Source organism: Vicugna pacos, chromosome 13, assembly GCF_048564905.1.
Source record: "Vicugna pacos chromosome 13, VicPac4, whole genome shotgun sequence".
In the NCBI taxonomy this organism is placed as follows: domain Eukaryota; kingdom Metazoa; phylum Chordata; class Mammalia; order Artiodactyla; family Camelidae; genus Vicugna; species Vicugna pacos.
The window spans coordinates 32799293-32822548 of record NC_132999.1 but is presented as its reverse complement, the minus strand read 5'-3'; the positions used below and the strand labels follow the sequence as shown (position 1 = coordinate 32822548).

Here is a 23256-nt window from a genome sequence, read left to right as displayed (position 1 = left end):
AGTGTCTTAATAGGAGGGAACCAAGAACAGGAGGCCAACCAAAATGAGCCAAAAGTTGGAATTCATTAGACTGAGAGGCCCAGACTGACGTAGGATGGAGAAATGACTGAGATTGTCAACAAGGCCTCAAGCTGAGTGAAGTGGAGTGTAAGTGGGTTAAGTGGGGTTGTTGGTGGTTCAACTAAATCTAGGAATGCTGAGTGCTTTGCACATTTTCCCTTTTATATGGGCCCTTGCAAGACCAGTGTCGTTTGTGCAGTTAGATTTATATGGTGACTGAGAGTTTGTGACTGTACAATATATACTGTATAAGAAAAGGCTTCACAACTTCCTGGCTCAGTCCCTCAAGACCTCAATTTCCTCATCCGTGAGGTGAGAGCCATAGTCATACATAGCTCACAGGTGTGTCGTGGGGCTCGAGATGAAGGATGGGGACTTTTTTGTGTCCTATAAAGGGCATGAATATTACTTTTATGATCATTAATAATGATACTAAGAAGAAGAAGCCTCAAAAGTATCTCCTCTTCTAGGATAAACAATTTTGCGCTCTTCTAAAAATTTTTGAAAGAGCACGAGTCATCTGCAACACAGATGCCTTATGGAAGAGGTCATGAATGTCCACGGCATGGTGTCATCCAGGGCCACTGCACTGAGCATTTAGGCAGATTGTGCCTTGCACGAGGGCATTCTGCTGAGGAAGTGAGTGCACAGTGAAATCTGCGGGCAAGGGGCTGCCTCTACATCCAATTCCACAAGGCGCTGTACAAGCTGGCAGTGACTCTGCTGGCTCCCGCCCACACATGTCCTTAAATATTTCAGCTTGCTTGACCTTAACTTACCAAATCCAGTGGTGGGAGATCAGCTGACCTTCTGTCTTCAGCTACTGGCATTTTCACGATGACTTTCCATCTGCCTCTCTAGATGCTGGTGGTCTCTCATCTACTTGAATGCCCTGCTTTTCTCTCAAACTCATCATATCCAAATTCAAACCTCCCTTTTTTTGTAATTCAGAACTTGGGCTGGACTCTCTACTTCTCACATTTTATATTTGGAAGCCCTTTTCATCAATCTTCTCTGATGCTACCTATGATGTTTTGTGACAAGAAGCTTATCGCCTTCTGAAGTAGCGAACTCCACTTTTAAGCATCTCTTAACTTTTGGAAACTTCCGTGTATTGAACCTGCATCTTATACCCACTAGCTCCTACCCTTGGGATCACATGGAGCAAACCTCCATTTTCTTCACAACTATTCATAGATTGACAGGGACCAACTTACCCTGTGTCTTACTGTTCTTTCTTCCATTTCTTCTGTAAAAGATTTTGCCTTTTTCTTCTCTCCTGATCTTCATTGCTAACATTCTTTGTGTCTAGAAATGGTGCCAACATCCTACAGTTTTTCCCTTTGTTGATTTGCTAACTCATTCATCCAACATCTGTGTGCCCAGAGATGGGAGAGAGATGCAATGATTTGTCCAGGGTCTCACAGCCATTCAGCTCTCCTCTGGCCCTAGAGTCTGTTCTTTCAGTCTAGCTACAGCTGCCTCTCAGTGGAAGCAGTGGCCTTGAAATCCAGTCAGCATCGGAAGTGGGAGAAACTTCTCCACTTAATTAAACTTTTTGCCTCAGAGCTTTTTCTTAATCTGTCTAGAGTGTTTGGCGGTATGAGTTTTGAAAACCTCCAAAGATTGCTGTCCATCTCTTTCCTCCCCTCTCAAATCAGCAGCTCATGCTCAGGGTGTAGCCAATTTAATGTCAGCCGTTTCCCCATAGTGCTAGGTCCTTTACTCTCAAAACTTTCCAGACATGCTGCCACTGGAGTAATTACTATTTTTAGCTATAATGTAAAGCATTATCAGGACTCAGAAAATATACGATCTTAAGAGAGTCAACTCCAAGGAATATCATCTATGCTGGGAAAGAGTGTGGTTAGGCAGGAGCTTCAGGAAGGTAGAGATCATGGCAGTGTTTTTCACTTAACATTGTGCGTCACTCGAATTCATAATATCTACTCCTACTAGCCGCTGTGACTAATGATATCGTTGGAGCACTTTCTCTATGCCGGGCATTTAGCCATGCGTAGAGTTAGCAGAGTTCCAGTCGTTCTGCCTCCTCACCAACACTTGGTCTAGTGTATTTTTGTAGTTATAGTCATGCTAGTGGGTGTGAAGTGCTATCTCGTTGTGGTTTTGATTTGAATCTTTCCAATGACTAATGGTGAAAAGCATCTTTTTTTAATGCTTGTTTGACATTCTTATGTCTTCTTTAGTGAATCTTTTGTTGAAATGGTTTGTCCGTTTATATCAGGCTGTTTGGCTTTTTACTGAGATGTGTTAGTATTCTGTTTACAAGCCTTTTGTCAAACATAGTTTTGCAAATATTTTCTCCCAGTATGTGGCTTGTATTTTTGTTCTCTTCACAATGTTGTATGAAGTGCAAATTTTGAAGAAATCCAGTTTATCAATTCTCTGGTTTTATAACTCATGCTTTTTGTGTCTCATTTAAGAAATCTTGGCCTTAAGAAATCCATGGTCATTAAAGTTTTCTCGCCTTTGTTTTCTTCTAGAAGTTTTATAGTTTCAGTTTTTACCCTTCAGTCAATGTCCCATTTTTAGTTGAATTTGTATGAAGTGTGAGGTAGGGATCAAGGGCTTCTTTTTCTTCTTTTTTTTTTTTTTCCTTGTTTTTGAAAACAGATATCCATTATCCCAGCACCATTTGTTGAAAAGACTGTCCTTTTTTATATTGAATTTCTTTGGTGCCTTCATCAAAAATGACTAGTTATTCATACACACATCTATATTTGGACTCTCTAGTCTGTTCTGTTGACATACTATCTATATATACAGCAACACCACACTGCCTTTATTTCTATAGCTTTATAATTCACCATGAGACTTCAGTGGTTGTGCCCTGCCCCCTTCCCTCCTGTCTCAAAACTAGGCGATGTAAGTCTTCCAAATTTGTTCTTTATTTTCACATTTGTTTGGCTACCTTAAATCATTTGCATTTTCATACTCATTTTTAGAATCAGTTTGTCAATTTTTGTACAAAACCTTGCTGAGATTTTGTTTGAGATTACAATGAACCTCCAGATCAATCAGGGGAGAATTTATTCCTTAATATTGTCTTGTGATCCATAAGCCTGATTAATTACTCTTTCAATTTTCTTTAACTTCCCTCTAGCAATCTTTTGAGGTTTTCAGTGTATATAAACCTGTACATCTTTTGTACAACTTTTCCCTGAGTACTTCACAATTTTTGATGCTCTTATAAATAACCTTTAAAAATGTTCCATTTTGATTGTACTTTCCAATAGTGTATGACTCTACAATATAAAATGTAATTGTAGTTTGTATATTGTTCTTGTTTCCCATAACCTTGCATTTTCTGTATCTATTGAGATGATCATATGGCTCTGTGATGATAGCCCCTCTCAGTGGCCAAACTCATCTGAGAATCACAGGGCAAGGAAGGATGGCTAGTGCAAGGCAGGGAGGCCAGCCTCTCAGAGCAAGAGTAGAGTAGAGAAGGGTAGAGAAAGTATCTGGAAGGGCAAACAGAATATCCAGCACAACACATGTGTATGTGTGAATGGATGCGTCTCTGAGCTCTATTCTGTATCAATGCTGTATTCATCCATCTGTTCTTATGCCAGTACCACAGTGTGTGTTCATATCATGGTTTTGTACCATGTCAATGTCTGGAAAGGTGAGTTCTTCTCTTTGTTTTCATTTTTAATGTTTAAAGCTTTTAGGTTAAATGCATTTGTATTCCTCTATGTACATTTTAGAGTAAGTGCATTGAATTCTCAAAAAATCAACTGGAATTTTGATTGGCCTTGTATTAAATGTTTATGTTGATTTCAGAGAAGAGACATGTTTTCAGTATCAAGTCAGCCTGTCCGAGAGCAAGAATGTGTCTCTGCTTATTCAGCTAATCTTCTGTGTCCTATATTAGTGTTATACTCTTTTACATAGCAATTTGTTGTATTCTTGGTTAAATTAATTTCTGGATACTTTCTATCCAGATACTTGTTGCTACCATGAATGGTGCAAATATTTAGTGAATGCCTTCTATATGCCAGCCCTGTGTTGGATGCTAGGGATACAGTAGTGAATATGACCTGGTCCCTGGCCTCACGGGACTAACACAGCAAAGACAGACATCGTGCATATGAACAGACAAATACATGACCACACGTTGTGCTGAAGCAAAGGCCCAGCTTTCCACCCTGGCCCTCTGCCTTCCCACTGTCATTTCTAGTGCTCTGTGTCACTGCTCTTAAAGAGATCCCAGCCAGATGTCAGGAAAGCAGGATTTCCAGTTCCAGATCTGATTCTTTCTAGCCAGTGTATTCATCTTCAGAATGAAGAGTTGGCCTAGACAACCTTTCAGGACTCTTCCAGCACCAGCCAGCTTCTTTTGTTTCTTTCTTCTTCTGCTCTTTCTCTCTCTGTCTCTTTTTCCCTCCCTCTTTCCACCTTTCCTTCTTTCTTTTTTTCCTTCTTTCTTCCATGATTGAATATGAAGGAAAAAATAGTCTTACCTGGGGAAGGGGAACTTCCATGTCTAGTTTTAAGTGCTGTTGAGATATTCAGACCAAATGCCCACAGTAGAACATGTGAGAATGACTCCTGGGAGCAGATTCCATACTAGAGATGGACAGAGCTACGCTGGAAGTCACAATGTGAATCAGACCACTTAGAAAGAGTGTATAAAATATAAAAAGAGTAGGATTGAGAATAGAAACCAAAGACTGAGCCATTTAAAGTAAAATTAGAGGAAAAGTTCTTTCTGAAGAAAACTACCATAGGTTTTAGTTTTGTAAGGCAAATGTTTTTAATCTCCTATGAAGACACTTTGGAAGGAAGTTTAATGTTCATAATCAATCTTTTAGAATCATCCTCACTCTGGAATAACACTGGTCAAATTGATGACCACCTATGATTCAAAAGTGTAGTACTGACCTCTAGTGATTTTGTTAACAAGGTACTGGAGCAAGTCATCTTATATTGTTCATTGTCTCAGTTTCTCCATCTATAAAATGGGCATAGTAAAGTTTATTTGATGAGACTGTGGTGAATGTGAAATTTGAGCCTGGGAAAGTAAGAAATTCCTATAGTACTAGGAAATATTAGTGTTATCATTCTCTGTGATAACACCAAGGGTTAAATTGGTTTTCTGTATCTGACCATTTTTTCCCCATCCAGTGACTAACATTTTTGTAAACTAGTGTTCATTCCATTCTCACATATCTCTTCCTTCTGTCTCAGCTCCTCTGGGTTCCCCACGCCCAGCAGTTGGGAGATCAGAAAGACACCATCTGCTGATTAATAAACAGACATGTATTCGTTTATAAGTTGATTGGGTCAGGGTGTCTCTTAATGTCTCTGTTCTGAATGTTCATTTATTCCACTACATACTCACTTATCTAAGGTCATACCCAGAGACTCTGTGGCTGAGATGAATCACAGCTGAGCTAACCATCTTTCCTGGAATCCACAGTCTGCAATGTACGTGAGTTTAGCCAAAGTGGACACCTGCCACCTACTCAGAACAGAACTGGCTTCTGGTGATCACATCTTTACAGAGTCCTCTTAGGGCACAGAGTCCCTGATCAGTGAGGGCTGAGAATCAGGGATGGAGCTTCTATTGAGCACCTTCTGCATGCTCAGTACTGGGATGGGGACTTGTGTGGGGTAGAATTTGAGTAAATCAAGAGACCTGGAGCTCCTCGGAAGGAAAGAAGATAGCAGGGGATGGTGACAGGTTTAGGGTAGAAACTTAAGGTATTTCATGGGCAGCTTGTAATTCATCTAGTCCAGGTTGGGCTCTAGCAACCTGTAACTTTCCCCAAATGAACTAATACTCTAACAATCCAAAAATCTCTCCAGGCCCTCTGAGCTAGCTTATTGACCTCTGTTGGCCCGCCTTTTGCTCTGAAGCGTGTTTACTTCTCTGGGAGTTGCAGGCTGTCATGGTCAGGGGGCTTGGTGAGGACCTTGGTCTGTCCTCCTCCAAGTGGAGATGAGGAGCTGCAGGTTTATCTGGGCTATACAGCCACCATCCTTGCATTCTTTATCCCCCAGCTGGGTGGATAATGTCCCAGAGACATTTATAGATGAAGGAGGTTTGCTTGCCTTTTTTTTTTTTAAAGAGATGTTGAAGAAACCAAATGAATCACAAAGCCCAGAGGAGTCAGTCATCCTACTGTCCAAAAGTTTATGAGAGCAGAAAAATCCTTTTGTGAGAAGGGTATCATGCGCATCCATTTGCGTGGTGCTGCGAGTTCCCAGAAGGGAAGCTCAGGCCCCCAGATTTAAAAAACACTTACCCAACGTCCTATAAAAGTCAGTGGCAGAATTGGGATGGAAATCTGTGTTGTTTTTCCCAGTCTGAGCTCCCACTTTGTACTGCAGGGAGGACTTAGGACAGCCTAAGAAGGAGGCTGTCACCAGAGTGGCCCAGGGTGCGTGGGGTCAGTCCAGGGACAGAGTCGGGGTCCACAGTCATCATACCAGGTCCTGCACGTCACTCACGGGGTGCCCAGGACGATCCTTCCTTGCTTTCTGTTCCGTCTCTTCTCCTGGAAGGCTGGACTTTCCAGAAGTGCTGCCATCGACATAACAGGGCTGATCTCAGGGACACCCCAGGGCTGTCTGTGTCTGTTGGGATGCGTGACCTCTCCAGGCCAGCTCTGAGCTGCACACCCACCACCAAAGCAAGGTCTGAAAGCCAGTGGATGGTGAGTGGGTGTTGGTACTAGAGACGGAATGTGGATTCACAATCAGGCAGATCGGAATTCAGAACCCAAATCCACCAATTCTTAGTTGTACCAACTGACACAAGCTACTTTTTGAGCCTCAGTTTCTGGGTTTGATTTTCACATCAACCCACACGAAGAAGGCAAATTAGAAAACCAAGAATCAGCGGGGCAGAGTGTCTGCCCTGATGTAATACTAATTACACGAGGGCTAGGCCATGACCGAGTTAGCCCTCGTTCTGTGTCAGGAGCTGCGTGTTAATCCTCACTCCGGGAGGGAAGTACCATGCTTGTCTCATTTTATGGATGAGGAAACTGAGGCTTCGAGAGAGCAGGCACGTTTTTGACATCTGGCATGTTTCTCATGTGTTTCCTGAGGCAGGCAAGGAAATCCTTCCCACTTTACAGGGAGGAGTTGGGGCATAAAGAGGAAGATAAACAGTGTGTCCGGGGTCACCCAATAAGGAGTTGGTAGAGGAGCTGGGTCTGAGTCCAGGTCTTCTGGCTCCCAGCTCCGTGCTCTCTCACCACCCACACTCGTGGGCCCTGCCAAGCCCCAGGGAGGGCATCCCGTGTGCTCTCCCAGGCTGGCCTCACCCCTCTTGCCTAGGCAGGGCTGGCCTCATCCCCTGCCAGACAGCCTGGTTGCCAACTCATGGGCAGGAGCCAAGCCTGGCAGCCTTTGGTGGGCATCCAAGTCAAGCTGCTCTTTCCTGCGCCGAGTTTAGCACGCAGCATGGCTTCATCATCTAAATATGTCCTGCCAGACAGGCCTCAGCTGCTGGCCGGCGGGGCACTTGGTGGTCCTAGAGACCTTGGTGCTAATTGGGCCCAGGCGACATAACTCAGGGCTCTCGTGGAGAAGTCCAGCCGTTCTCTGGCAGATGAGGGGTGAGAGGTGGGAAGGATGGCAGGCTAAGAACCCCCTACCAAACGGGTTGAGTCCTGCAGGGTCCTGTAACCTTAGCAAGTGTTGGGATCTCTCTGGCATCGCTGTTCGTAGGAAGAGTTAGCAGGCTGTACCCCACAATCTCTGATCGTTCATGCCAAACTGTAGAGCTTGTGTGTGTGTGTGCGTTTCCCTTTCTGCTTGGAGCACTCACTACATCCTGTGGTACGATGGGCTGAGCGTCTGTCACCTGACCTGGGGAAGATAAGAGAAAGTCCTTCCCCTAAATACAAGATCTCCCAAGGGCTACTTTGATGTCTGGAACCTGGCAGAAGGCTTGGATTCCCCTGGAGACAGAGCAAGGCCCTCTAGGAAGGGAGGGCTCCCCAGCTAAGCTGGGCCACTCACTGACTGGCGGCCGGGAGGTTGCTTGTCAGGGTCTGTCCCTAGAGCAGACCTGAGCTGGAAACAGTCTATGGTCAGCTGTCCTGAGATGAAGCCAGGAAACGGTGAGTTTGTTGGAAGACAAACTACACCAACTTTATAACTTGTGGCTTTGCCAAGCATGCTTGTGCTTAACCAGCCACGCACTCCCTAGTGTATCTGCTCACACACTCGGTGTTTAGGAAGCACCTGCCAGGTGCCGGGTACTGTACTGGGTGCTAGGAATCCGACTTCTTTGTTGCCTTCTTCAGAGTCATGGTCTACAGAGAAGGATGAGCGTCTGAAAAGTTGGCGACAAGACGGTGTACCAAAGGTACGTGCAGACTTTTCTGAGCCCAGAGGAGGGCTTTAGGGACTCCGACTCGGTGGGAGTGGTGGAGGGAAGAGAAGTGGCATCAGCAGGGCCTTAAAGAGTAAGTTCAAAGCACTGGAGAGGAGACTTAGAGGAGAGGAGAGAGCATGCGCACAGCTGACGGAAATATCAAAGGGATGCTAAGATCAGAGACCAGCGGATTCCATGTAGTGTGAGGGAGGATGTGTGGATGGAAGGTCAGGGGGACCAGAGTTAATAAAGGCCAGAGTTGAGGCTGAGGCTTGGTCAACTCAAATCACATCCCAGATGGGGCGGGGGACCCTTCCTTATTTACAGGTTTTTTTTTTTTAAACTGTTCCCATCCCTGCCTGTGCATCAGAAACACCTAGAGAGATTTTATACAATACAAATGACAAATGGTCCCCACCCTTGAGATCCAGACTTAGCTGGCCCAGTGGGGACCAGGAATCAGCATTTTTAAACCAGCTCCCCAGGTAATTCTGAGGTAGGTAACTTAGCAGCCTAGGATTCCTTAAAAATGTAAGATGCTGGTGGGAGAGGGTATAGCTCAGTGGTAGAACGGGTTTAATCCCCAGTACCTCCATATAAATAAATAAATAAAAACCTAATTACCTCCCCTTCAAAGAAATTTTTCTTCAACAGTAAGGTGCTGATAAAGGCAATGGAGAAAAAGAAAGCAGAAGAGGGAGACACATAGTGCTGAGGGAGTGGGGTGGCACAATTTTAAACAGTGTTTTAAAAGAAGACCTGAAGGAGCAAGGGAGGGAGATATGGGGGAATCTGGAGAAAGACCCCTCCAGGTGGAGAAAATAGCAGGTGCCAAGGCCCTGAGGCATGGCCGGCTGATGTCTTGAAGGAAGAACAAGGAGGCCAGTGCTGCTGGAGCGTAGGAGATGAGGTCAGAGTCTCAGGCAACGGGGGCAAGTGCGTTGTGCAGGGCGCATACCCTGGCCTTTTTGAACCATTGATTTAGTCCAGCTCATCCACCATCTAGTGAGGAAACTGGCTGGAGAAGGGACACTTTACCAGACACATCTTCTCTGCATCCCTCTTTCACAGGCTCCTGAGCCAGGCTGGGAGGCTGGGTTGGGTAGAGGATCGTATGTTTCCCCGAAAATCCCAATCTGAGCGGCGAGGCCCAGGCTCACACAACCCACTCCAGCAGAAGGTGGCCTTGAAGCCATGTGCTCTCCAGATTCCGAACACAGCAGGAATAGCAGTCACAGTCCAAGGTGGTCGTGGAGAGAGGCGACATGTGACCGAGCAACTGTCACTGCTGGAGTAGCACCTTGAAGGGTGGGTAGGACTTCCGCAGGCACAGCAGGAAGCACTTGTCCAATGAAACCGAACAAGTGCCGGGCTGAGATGGAGCCAGAGTGGATGTTTGTGGTTTGGGGGAGGCAGCCCGGGAGCATGGGGTCAGTGAGTCCTGGGTTTCAAGTCTGGTGCAGCCTTGAAATTTGAGACCAACTCAGGGCACATGGCTTTACGTTTTTGTGCCTCTCTGGTCTCAGTGTTCCCATCTTTTACACGGACTTCATCCTTTCTCTGAGTACTGGCTGTGAAAATGAATGAAAAATGAAAAATGCGTGTGCATGTGTCCACCAGCCCAGGGCTTGGCGGGGAGAGAGTCTCCCAGCGTCCCTGCTAGTGGTTAGAGTCCGCTCCCTCTCTTGCTGTGCCAGGCTGCTTCCATCAACTACAGGAAGAGGAAGAAAGCCAGGTGGTGGAGGCAGGAGAGCAGGTTTGGTCCATTTTCCTCTCCATGTCCAACACCTCTCTCTGGCTTATTGAAGCCATTACGGGCAAGGCGCCCGCCACCCAACAGTCCCCCATAGAGATTCACATTGCTGTTCCCTTTGGCCTTTGTGCTCCATGTCTCAACCACACTCAGGGGGTGGCATCCTTACTGTTGCTCCACTTCATGGCTTGGGGGCATGTGGAGAGGGCAGCATTGTCAGGGAAGGAGCCAGGGCTTCTCTGTGTGTTTGCCTCTCCACCTGCTGACCGCCATGGCCAGGCCAAGGACATACAGCCCTTTGAGGACCCTAGCACACCAGGATGAGCTGGGAGCTGCTGAGCAGGTGGGGGAGCTGGAGACGCTTCCCCTACCCGGTCCATGTGGAAGTGTCCTAGGTGACAGTGGTCATTTGGCCCTGCCCCCTCTGCCCTGCCAGTGATGCCAGCTTGGCCCAGCCTCAGCCCTACCCTCTGGCCTAGACCTCCTTCTAATTTGACTTAGGTGGTTGGGGAGAGGTAGGCTCACACATACAGGTTTAACCCTTTCTCTGCCAAGGGAGAAATATTTCTGAGGCAATTTGTTTAGATGCAAGTTCTTTGTCCTCTTGATCATTCATTCTTTCAATAAGCCCTTCCTTAGGTCTCTTGGATACGGTTCCCCAGTGCTGCAGCCCCAGCACTGAGAATAAAGAGGCAAGTCAGACCTAGTCCCTGCCCTGGATACTCTTACCACTTCCGGGAGGGCAGAAAGGGAGACTTGTAATCACCAGCCATGCTGAAGGACCTGAGAAGGATCCTCCCTGGAGGATGCAGGGAGCAAGAGATGGATTCTAGCCCAAGAGACCACTGTCCCCTCTCCTAGAATGTTCGGTCATTCATTCGTTTGTTCACTGAGCCTGGGCCCTGGTGGGGGCCCTCAGAACTGGTCAGGGCCTGGGGGCCCCACGTCCAACTCTGAAACAGGCTGTTAAGCAGAGAGTGGCAGGGAATTGCGGGGATGGGGAGCAACCTCTTTGGGTGAGGAGGGTTAGAGCTGGGGGCAGGAGGCAGCTCCCTGGAGGAGAGGGCATTGACTCAGGCCTTGAAATAGGGAAAGGCTTTGACTACTTAGAGATACAAAGACGGGCTCTGGGGGAACCATGCTGACCACCTGCTGGGTGTCCTGGGATAGTTCTTGTTTAAACTGTCTGGGTCTTATTTGAGCTAAAATATCAATCTGGGGCTGACTTTTGCACTCATATTTATGTAATGGTATTTTCACCAAAGGCTATATGTGTTCACAGCCTTTCTGTGGTTTGATTGCTTTGATCAAATTTTTCAGAGAAATAAATTAATCAAATAATAATAGGCCATTCTTTAGAATAAATGTCGATTTCTAGTTTAGAAATACCAGCTCTGTGCTTATATCCAGCCAGCTGGGGTCTAGTTTGACCCTTTAAACTCAACCACAAGGGAAGGTCCCCTGGAAAGGTTCTGCCCTCAGTCACCTCCCCTGAGCTGGAGTGTAGGTGGGGTGGGGAGAAGGATAAGGTGGAAGATTGGGGTGGCATTAGCATCCCCAGCTTGAAATGACCCGTGGCCTTAGGAAACGAAGTTCAAGGATGGAGGACGTTTGGTTATTTTACTGGTTAAAGGAGAAGGGATTTTGAATCAGCTCTGTCTTTGGACAAGTCAGTTAACCCATGTGTCTGTGCCTTGTGTGCCTTCTGGGGAATCACTGAGGTCATCACATGAGATAAGGTCAGATACCCAGCTTGCAGCTGGCTCTTAGGGAAGGGGCTGATCCAGCAGTGATAGCTACAGCACTGGGAGCCCACGGTAGATGTGGCTTTTGAGACCAGAACCTGCGAAGCGCCTGACACCCTGTTAACACCAGGACTGTCACTCAGCCCCCCACCCCAACTTCCCACTCACACACACCTGAGCAGGTGCGATCAGAGGCTGAGAGGCTCAAAACTCATAAAACAAAAGAATGAAGATGATGACAGACCAAGGGTTGTCACTGTGAGAATCAGGGACCCCCCAGGCACCCAAAGCCAGCAGTTCCTCTTTGGACACGTACTTCAGAAGAGAGCCCAGGGGCTCTGCGCTGTGACAAGGCCCTTTCTTCTCCTCTGCATTCTGCCGGTTCTGTCCATTACCCCTGAATGGAGGTGGAAGCTTAATTTTTCTCGCTTGAAGCCATTAACACTCTGGGCTCTTGACAGGAAACACAGCTCAGCTTTAATTAGCCACAGCGAGCTCCCTGCGTGAGCTTCTATGCAGCCCAGGGACTTCAAAGATAAGGCTTCTCCATTCTCTCTAATCAGAGCTATTAATGAGCCAATTAAGGCTTTCTCTGGGGCCAAGGCAAGCAGCTGTCTTAGTACCTTGGGCACACAGCTCTGCCTGGCTGCCAGGAAGCTTGAGAATTCCTGGGACTGGGAGCCCTGGATCTGCAGATTATCCGCTGTAGGTCCTGGGATGGAACAAACATCTTCTCTGAGCTGCTTTCCACAGTGAGAATAACACTATTTCTCCTGAAGAACAGGCATTATAACAGGCATGATTGCCAGTCAGAGGTTCTCAAAATTTAAGATGCTTCAGAATCATCAGGAGGTCTTATTAAAACTCTTGACTGGGGTCCGTTCTGAGCTTCTGACTCTGTTGCACGAGGAGGGGTGGTGTGCAAGAATTTGCATTTCCAACTTATTCCCAAGTGATGCTGATGCTGCCGCTTCAGGGACACATTTTAGGAAGCACTGCTCTAGGCACGTGTGAGACAGTCTTGAAGGTTCTAATTGCACTCCCATCTGTAAATGTCCCCCTAACTCTTTCCTTCACCTGCGCCTCACCTGACAGTGTCCAGGAGCTGCCCATCTGGGCCATGAACACTTGGACACCTCAGCAATGCACCCCAGTGTGTGGTGGCCAGCCAGTACAGAGTACTCCAGGTGCGCTTAGTCCTGTACAGAATTTGGCAGGACCACTGTGCTAAGATTCCAGGTCTTGTTATTGTTCTGAAGTCTCCAGCAACTTCTTTGGGAGGGAAAATGAATCAGGACTTCCTGACTTCACAGAAGGCAGAGAGCATGGAGTCTTCAAAGTCTTTTTGACAGATGCCTTGCCTGGTGGACATTGGCAAGATGGAGGTGAGCCAAAAGAAGGGCATCTATGGTTTGGGGATACTGTTTAGATCTCCTGATGGCCTGACTGACGTCTAACTGAAGTCCCTCAGATTGCATTTTGCCTGTTTCCTTCAGCAGCAGAGACTGACTCATTCATTTCGCCTACTCCCTCCTGCCTGCAATGGTGGAGAGCAGGATTGGTGTCACCCTGTGCTTCCGGCTTTAAAGACAGACTTTTGTGGTCAAAGACATTAACAGTTCAGATACTTAGGATGCTGGGTTTCAGCTGGGGCTGTGGCCTCCCTGTCCAGACCCTCATGAGGCTCACTCACACCAGTTATGCTCTTCTTCCTCCCCCTGCCCCCGACTCAGGTCTAATTCAGCTTTCCCGCCCCTCCCTGAGTTCCTCAGAGAGCTTGCTCCTAGGCTTGCCCACTTTGGTGGTCTTTACTTTCTAGACAACATGTCCCAAAGTGCATGCCCAGGGGCCTCAGGGGATGTCAGCAGCTATAATGTGACTGAGGTGTCCCTCGGGGAGTGCTGGACTAGGTAAAGTAAGTCAGGTACCTTTTCTGCAGGACCGTGAATATGCTACTGTGGGCTGGGAAACTCAAGAGACATGCTTAACAAGCAGGATCTCCCAAACGTCTTTCACCACAGAGTGCATACTTCTCCCACAGAGGACCTTGCTTTGGTGTAAAGGAGCTAAAGAAGCTTCAGAATCCTGCACACTTGGTCTTCCCATCCTGGGACTTACACCACTCTGAGCCTCATTCTCTTCATCTGTAAAATGGAATGTGGTCCTTATCTTGGAGGGCTGTTGTAAGGTTCAAGTGAGGTGACATATAAAAGATGGACAGCCCAGGGTGAGGTATACAGTAGGGGCTCCACAGATGTGAATTTTCTCCTCTTTGTTTTGATTCTCTGGTGGAAGCTTACAATTTGAGTCAAATATGAACTGTACCAAACAGAGTGTGCAGCAAATACTTGGCCTGTGAGGGTGAATCCACACTCAAATTTACAGGATCGGTAGAGTGAGAACTCAGAAGGGACCAGGCCATCCAAGCAGGCTTCCTAGAGGAAGCGGTCTTTGCTGGGCCAGATTCTAAAGCTAGTTCTCCAGCAAAGGCCTGGGGCAAGGAAGGTGGGAGGGGTAGGCATTAGAGCTGCATCTCTCTATAAGCAGGCTCCAGCAGGACTCCTTTTCTTTATTTTTCTTTTCCACCCTGGAGGCCCATTTCCCCACCAAATGCAGCCTACACAGGCTTCCCCTCCCACAGCCTGAACTTGGCCAACATCTCAAGTTCCAGAGGTGTGAGCCTCAGAGTGGGGCCCTCCTGGCTTGTGGAAATTCACTGGGCTCAAAGAAGCCTGCTGTGCTGATGCCCTTCGGAAGCTCAGGGCAAGCAGGCCACCAGGCCCCGGGGCACTGGCCCAAATGCTACCCACCCTGACCTTGGCCACAGGGGTGAGTGGGGAGGAGTCCACTCAAAGCTGAGGAGGAAGGATACTGAAGACTTTCTCCCCTAGACTCTGAACCACCTCGTGCACCTTGACCTCCACCAACCAACCATTTCAGGAGATCCCGCTTTGAACCAGGCGTATTTCCTCCTGAATTCATTTAATCTCCTAAACTATCATTACATTTCCCATCTTACTGATGAGAAAACAAAGGCTCAGAGGGTCAGCTTGAACCAGGTCTGTTTGGTTCAAAGTCCAAGCTCTTTCCACTGGTGCTACGGAGTTATTATTTCCCTTTGTGCCTTTCCTAGTTTGCCTGGCATGTCACCACCTCCAGAAAGTCCTCCTGGTCATCACGAGGCCATGCTTACCACCCCTTCTCCTGAGTGTCTACAGTTGGAACCACAAGGCACAATTCCAGTCAGTCCATATTTCTAGGAATGAAAGATCTGGGTGGGTGTCCTACCCTTTACCCTAGTGCCTGGCATGGCACACATAGTAATCTCTGTTGAGAGAAGGGGTAAAGAAGTATAATTTTCAGGAGTACATGGACCCAGCAGGTGCTTTGTATCCCATCCAGTCCTGAGTTGCTTAGCATCTTCTAACCCTGCCACATTTCTCCACCCTTCCTTGCACCTCACCGGCTGGCCTCACAGATACTTGCTGAATCAGCTTCCAAAGTGTCATCCGTTTCACCTCCTGCAACTCAGCTTGCTTCCTGGACTTCAACAGGACCCTCAGATCTTCATGAGCAGATCCCTGTGGCTGGGCATCCTCAGGAGGGCCCTGTAAGATCTCGGCTCCAATTCTCTTCCTCCAAATGAGCTGCAGCCCAGCACATCCACGGCAGACCAAGAGCTCAATCTCCACCCATGAAAACCCACTTCAACAATTAGCGAAGGTGCCAGGGAAATTATGCAAACCATGAAACAGATAAACAGCTGTTCCTGCAACTTTCTTAGGTTTCAAAGGGAGGACAGCTTGCTCCAGCATGTGGGTGAGAATTCAGGCTTTGCATGCGCTTTCCAGAAGGCACAGGGCACAGCAGTCCTTACAGGATTCTGCTTTCCCTCCAGTGGAATCTGACTGGGTCTCTCGGGCCCTGGGACTGAGATGGATCATGGACCAGGCTCCACCCAAACACTGTGGCTTGTTCCCCAGCATGAAGAGTAGACATGCAAATGGGTTCTGAGCAGAAAAGGAACAAAATAAACAGGCAGAGGGGGCCAGAGCTAGAGAACACCTTGGGTCACGATGTCCAATCTTTTCACTTTCCAGACAGAGAAACTGAGGCCCAGAGCAAGATGTTGGCCTCGTGTCAAATAGCTTCTTGGAGACTGAGCCATGGCTATGGTGAACACCTCAGTGCCTCTCTAAAATCTTGAGAAAGCTCAAGTGATAAATGTTTATGAGGAACTGTGTCTGGAAGCTTCTCTCTGTATTGCCTGGTAAAAAATGCCCCAGGCACGTGGATTGGGTTTGCCCTGGCGGCGGATACTGCAGGGCATGGCCTGTTGGTGTGTACAAGGGTGGTGAAGGCTGGTTGAGATGTACAGCCAGGCGCTTGTCTTCCAGTCACTGGCCACCTGGCTCTGTCCCTCAGGTACCTGGGTGCCCAGAGAACTCACAGGCAGACTGTGAACAGAGCTCAACCTGGGCACAAGTTGCCTTCAGCACAGGGAGAGAAGAATCTACAGTTGCCAAACATCAGGCTGTTTCTATAGGGTCCCATGAAATACCTGTGAAAGCAACTCCCGCAGTTCAACACTGGGGCTCCAATGTAAACATATGTTGAGCGACTCTTATGTGCTAGTGCCTTCAGTAGCTCCCTATTACCCACAAGAAATGAAGCTTAAGCCCTTCCCATAATGCTCCAGATCCTTATGGACTTATCTGTCCTATTTCTCACCTGTCATCTTCAAAAATTCAGTACATATCATTCACAGCCATCATTCTGAAAGCACCATCCATCCACTTTTTTTGCCTCTGAATCTTTTAAAAATACTGCCTGGAATGTTATTTTCTCTTTCTATATCTGGAAGACTCCTCATCCTTCTCTGTAGCACAACAATCCAACAAAAAAGGTGACACTTCTCTGCCAGGGCCTCCCTCTCCCAGTCTCCGGGTGACTGTACCTTCAAAATGTATCTCAAACCTGTCTCTTCTCATCAGCGGTGCTGCCAACTCCCAGGTCCAAACCACCATCATCTCTTGCCTGATCTAGTCCAGTAGGCTCCTAACTGGTCTCCCCGCTCCAGGCTTTTCGCACTACAAGCTGTTCTGTCTGCAGCATCACAAATCAGATCAGGCCACTTCTGTGCTCAAGACCCTCAATGGCTCCCTATTGTACTTCTCACCACGGATGCCATCATCTCCCCGGCCCGTCTCCCTGCCATCACCTAATCCACTCTGTCTCTTCTCCATCTTCCAGCCACAGTGACCACCTCCTTGTTCCTGGAACAAAACAAGGTTATTCAGGAACCTTTTCCTTCATGTGTCCCGGAAGAGGCCCCCACCCCAGATCCTCTCTCATGGTTGGCTCTTTTCATAATACAGATCTTGGCTCAGACATCACTTCCAAGAGAGGTCTTCCCTGACCATTCTATCCAGAATAGCTTCCCTTATATCCCCTGTTTTATGGTCTCTGCAGCAATCATCCCTACATCAAGTGATGTTATATATTAGTTTCTGTGTTTATTTTCTGTGTCTCTTATTGTAGGAGAAGCTCAAGAATGCCAGAGATGCTGTTGTCTTTACTGATGTATCCCCAGCACATGGAACAGTCCAGGTGCCGAGTGGCTGCTTAATAAGGAACACCTCTGAGTGACTGCCTTAAGTGACACCCTAGCAGACAAAGCCTTAGGGAAGGAGGATCTCTCTGTGGGTTTTCTATAGGAGGGGAAACCTGGATGAGCCATAAAAAGATGGCAGGATTTGTGTAGGTAGAGAGATTCAGAGACACTGTCTGAGGAAGCAAGTCCAGCCAGGACCATAAACTGAATGGCTGGAAGGAGAGAAGAGGGCCGGAGAGAGAATGACTGGGGCAGCGGGGCTGAGTGCTGAGCAGGGAAGGAAGTAAGGTCAGCTCTGTGCTTTGGCGAGGGAGGCTGGGGGCAGGAGCGTGGAGCAGACTCCGGAGGCTGCTGAAGACCAGGCAGGAGAGCTTTTTTCCCTTGTTCACCTTTGCACTGTTCCCCGCAGCCTTCCTTGGCAGGCACACAGTATTACTACTTTTTTTAAAAATGTATTGAAGTATAATCAGTTACAATGTGTCAATCTCTGGTGTACAGCATAATGTTTCAGTCATACATATATATACATGTATTTGTTTTCCTATATTTCTAATTGAAAAAGTAGACAGGAGCTACAGGAACTTAGGAACTTAGGGTGTCACATAATATCCTCATCAGCAAATGGAAAAGAAGCTCACCCCAGAGGGGCTGAGCAATGTCTTGGGCAAAGTTGTCTGGATGGGCGGGAATAGCAAGGTATGGAGACTTTGGCTACCATTGGGCTCAGATGGAATCCAGCCACAGATTTTTCAAATCACAAATGTTCAGAACACACTGCTCTATAGGCTCACGGAGGCTATCAGCCAAACCTCCAATGCCCTTCAGCCTCCTGTTCAAGAGGACCTCAGTGGCTCCCAGCACACCTCTGGTGATGGAGAGCTCCCCACTCATGGAAGGTCTGGCTCTCCGGAAGTCTTCCTCATCTTGAGATGTTTCTAGTCTCCCTGGGACATCCTGACTGGACTTTACTCTGACCCTGAGGTCGCCCACTCTGTCCCCAGGCAGCATGATGGACACACACATGGCAGACGTCACACCTCCAGGGCCTTCTCAGCAGACTCCACATTCTGGGCCCTTCCACCCTCCCTCCTCCATGTAGCTTTGGTTCCCCTCCACCCTCGAAGCCCCTCCTCTGGGCTTGCCCCAGTTTGTCACCACTCTGCTTCCATTGCTTTGAGAAAAGTCTCCACAGGAGGGGGCCAAGTACCCTGGGAGTCCATCTCACACCCTTTCAACTCCTCCTTCAAGACCATATGGCATTGCTGGTGGGAATGTAAAATGGTGCTGCTGCTATGGAAAGCAGTATGGAGGTTCGTCAAAAATTAAACATGCAATTGCTATGTGATCCAGCAATTCCACCTGTCAGAATAGCCCCAGAAGAACTGAAAGCAGGGGGGACCTGAACACTTGTATACCAATGCTCATTGCAACGCTCTTCACAATAGCCAAAATGTGCAAGCAACCCAAACGTCCATCAACATATGAATGGATAAACAAAATGTGATACGTGCATACAATGGGATATTATTCAGCCTTAAAAAGGGACAAAATGCTGACATATAAGGCAGCATGAGGAACCTTGAAAACAGCATGCTAAGTGAAATAAGTCAGATGCAAAAGGGCAAATATTGGATGATTCCCCTTCTACGAGGAACCGAGAATGGGCAAATTCATAGAGGCACAAAGTAGAACAGAGGCTATTAGGAGCTGGGCGGATGGAAGAAAGGAGAGGTTATTGCTTAATGGGTGCAGAGATTCTGCTTGGGATGATGAAGAAGTTCTAAAGATGGATATTAGTGATGGTTGCATAGCACTGTGAATGTACCTAATGCCATTAAATTGTATGCTCAAAAATGGTTGATATGGTAAATTTAATGTTATGTATATTTTGCCACATTTTAAAAGACCACAGAGATCTGCCCCCATTCTCTGCCAAAGAGCAGTCAAGCAGTCAAGGCATTTATAAAGGACCTGCTAGGTACAGGGACCCTTTGACACTCGGTGAGCCATTGGGACTGGCTTTGAGACTATCCTTGTTCTTAATGACACTAGTAGCCAAGCACTAGGTTAAGCAATCACCATGACTTTCTTTACTTAATCCACACAGCCTTCCCAAGTGACTATTGTACAAATTTGATAAATAGAGCTAAGACTCAAAGAGACCAAGTAGCTTGCTCAAGATTACCCAGGGACGGACTCGGTATTCCAGTGTGCGTGTCCTATTCCAGAAGCTTGGTTCTGTGTTATGGTACTTGGTTGCTTCTTGAAAGAAACTTGGGAAAAGCTGACTTGCTGGGTGAAATGTGTGCAAAGACCCCTCTTGGAAGGGTTGGAAAGGAGCAGCCTTAAACTCCGTCAGAGACAGTCAGGCTCTCTGGTTCACCCTTCTAGCTGCAATCAGTATCAGTGAGTGAGTGCCCTTCAGTGTGTCCTGAAGAAATCAGATGTCCTGAAGGAGGTGGCATTTTAGCTGAGCCCTGTGATGTGGGCAGAAGGGAGGGGAGAGGACCTCCACTTTGTCTGGAAGCCTCCACCGACCTCTGGGCGGGGCGTTCAGGTGCCTGTGCTCCATTGCCCTCCTCCACCCCCTCCTCCCTCAAGCTTCCTTGTTGATGGTCCACTGTTTGCTGCTCTACTGGATGGGTGCTCCTGGTGGGCAGGGCCCCAGTCTAACCCTCTCTGTGCCCAGTGCCTGGCCAGGAGCTGGCACGGAGTCGGTGCTCTAGGGTTTCTCACTAGAGAGATGAAGGTAGGGCGAGCGCTGGAGCAGCCTGGCAGAAGAGCTCAACCTTGAGGAGCTCTTGTTCAATTCTCCTTATTTCCCTATAATTAGAACAAATTCCCTGTTAGCTCAGTTTCCATTCCCGAAGGTGGAAGGAATTCAGGAAACTTCTCCCAAGATGCCGAGCCTCATTCTCAGTCTGACTGTCTAGACATATGACCCACAGGCTGCCCCCGACGTGATCTTGCAGAGCTGGTGGGGGCTGCGGCCACAGCTGGCACACATTACCTCTGGGGTGGGCAAGGCCTCCGCTGCGGGCTGAGGAGTCCTCACCCCGAGAACGGCGGCCCTGGCTGCATGGCTGAGGCTCACACCTGGCTGACAGGCACCGGTGCAGGTGAGGGCTGGGCCGCTGCATCATTGCATGACCTTGTTGGGGTGGGGTGGGGTGGTGCAGAATTCACGTCAAAGGCAAAGCGAATGGGCTTCCCTGGAGATGTGCGGCGTGGCCACACCGAGGCAGGGGTGAGGCCTTAGGGCACCGTGTCGCCCAGCCAGCTCCCCAGCTACACGTGAACCCACTGCCCTCAGAGCTTGCCTCCCAGACCCCTCTGCCCTAGGGCCCAGATACCCACCGTCCTCCCCCTCCCGGCCAGCACTGCGCGGTTACTAGGACTTCTCTCACCTCCAACCGAACAACATGGAGTAGAGAAAGGAGTACAGGACAGACCAGGGTTCAAATGAAAATTCGTCACATTTTAGTAGCTCTGCAACCCTGGAAAAGTTGTTTCATCTCTTGATGTTTCAGCTTTCTCTTTCGTAAATTGGGGATAGTGAAACCTACTTTCAGGGCTCTTAGGAGGATTAAATGAGATCATACTTATAAAGTGCTTAGAACAGTAGCTGGTACATTGTTAGTTTTATGTAAGTGTTTGTTAAATGAATGCAAATTTATCTCAGTATTTGGAACTTGGGAGATGGTTAAAACAAAAGTTTGTGGTGTAAATGAATAACTGAAACCTGGATCTGAATCCTCACCTCACTACAAACGTGCAGCGTGACTTTGGCAAGTGCCCTGCCCTCTCTGAGCCTCACTTTTCCATTGGCACAGTGGGGCCCATGACACTCTTTTTGCTTGAACACGCTAGGACCCAAAAGTTGGCAGCATGGGACCCCACCAGCCATCCTCAATTGGCTCTAGTCTTGGCTGACTTTATCCTTAGCTACCCTCTGATCCCTGGAGGATCCAGGCTTTCTGTACCATAGAGTTTGACCCCTTGGGAATGCCAGGGCCAGGGGTTGTCAGCCTGGATTAGTGCTGGGAAGCACGACAGCCAGCAGACTGTCCCCAGAGAGGGCCCTTATCCTGCCTGGCTGCGGGGGGGGGGGGGTGGTTGTGGGGAGCTGAACATTCCAATCAGCAAGTGGCCTCAGGGGAGCATTAGTGAAAAGGGCAGTGGGAAGCTGGTGTCAGAGATCCCTTAATCCTGGGGAATTTAGAGTTGCGGCAGAGTGGACTTCTAGTTGAGTAGGGATTTGCTTCTTCTCCTGGCCTCAACAGACCGTTTCTGCACAGGGAGAGGTTTTAAATAGCCAAGGTGACTCGGCTAGATCTGGCCAAGCTCACAGTTGGATACATTCCTCCTTTGGTTCCCAGAGTTCGGAAATAGTCTGTTGGGAGGACAGAGGTGCCCTGGGAGAAAGGAGATGAGGTCTTCTCAGGTGTCCCTGATAGGGGACATAGGCTGTGCCCAGTAAATGTGGAGGGGGCATCCTGGTCTAGCATTTTATGGCTTTATGGGTCTCAGAGTTGTCTTGTGTGGTCCTCCTAGGTGGAGACACTGAATCCCATGGGAGAAAAAAAAGACCTGCTCAAGGTCTCCTTGAGCAAAAAAGCACATGGCAAAGCCAAGGCTAAGACCTGTGTCTCCTGACCCTAAAGTTGGCTGACTTCTACTCCCTAGATACACAGCTTCTGCACCAGCTACAACCAGCACGGAACGATGCAGTGCCTTATTCGGTGCACGTTCACTGAGACTGCCACGTGTGGGTCCTGGGCAAGGCACAGGGAGGGAAGCGGCTGGAACAGCACAGAAATGAACCAGGCTCCACCCTTGTCCTCCAGCTGCCAAGGCAGGGACTTTAGCAGCCTGAGAGTAGAGGCTTTAGGAAGGAGTTGTTGAGGAGAGAGAGCACATCTGGCTGGAGGCGGGAGTTGGAAAGCAGCTCCTGTTTTCTGTTCCCTCATTTTCACTGGCCTTATCTCCCCTGTTCTTCCGAGAGAGGGATTAAGGCTCCTTCATTAGCTGGGGTGCTCCCTCTGGCCAGCCGGCTAAGTCAGCCCCTCGTCTTCCGAAGCCCAGCACGACCTCCCATCAAGTCTCCATTCCAGTGGCTGTCCAGTTTGTCCCAGCTCGGCTCCAGCCTGCCTGGGGTGAATCATCTCTCACCTGGCGTGCTCCTGGGCTCCTGGGCTCCAGCCCACAGTTGTCTCATGTCTCCTGCTCATTGCGGATATAGTAGCCTTTCTGCAGCCAAACTATCTCTAGGAACCAAGCTTTGTGGGAACCTGATATTGCCTCCAGTTCTCTCCAGGGCTGTCCTGGGCCAGGTGCAGCCAGAGAGGTTTGGCAGCCCCAGAGGTCAGGGTCAGGACCAGTGAGAGAAGTGCCAGGGCAGGTTTCAGCACCCTGGGGAGGGGGCAGCACAATCTTAACCAGAGGCTCCCGTGTTCTAACGGGCTGCTTTGGTGGCAGGGAGGGGAAGAAGGAAGAAAAGGAATGATTTCCGCCACCTTGGGAGGTCTGTGAGCAGGGGTCTGAGAACTTGCAGCTTGCTTGGACTTTGTAGAGGGTGCTTGAGCATCAAATACAGGTGTCACATTCCAGACCAGGACCTAGGATCGTAAGCAGTCGAGCACAGTGTAGTTCACATCTGCATCCTTTCTTGGGCTGGGAGCAATTTGAGAGCATTTGTGGTTGCAAATAAGCACGTGGGTCTGAT

At 48.3% G+C, this 23256-nt stretch overlaps 2 long non-coding RNA genes across 2 annotated transcripts in view; both read left to right on the top strand.

Annotated features, from left to right (window-relative positions):
* Positions 1 to 23256, top strand: part of LOC107033204 (uncharacterized) — a 33675-nt gene that overhangs the window by 9665 nt on the left and 754 nt on the right. The window lies entirely within an intron of this gene.
* Positions 6774 to 16155, top strand: LOC140700652 (uncharacterized). Its single transcript, XR_012079128.1, has 3 exons — positions 6774 to 7099; positions 8349 to 8410; positions 16018 to 16155. It is a non-coding gene; the product is annotated as an uncharacterized lncRNA (long non-coding RNA).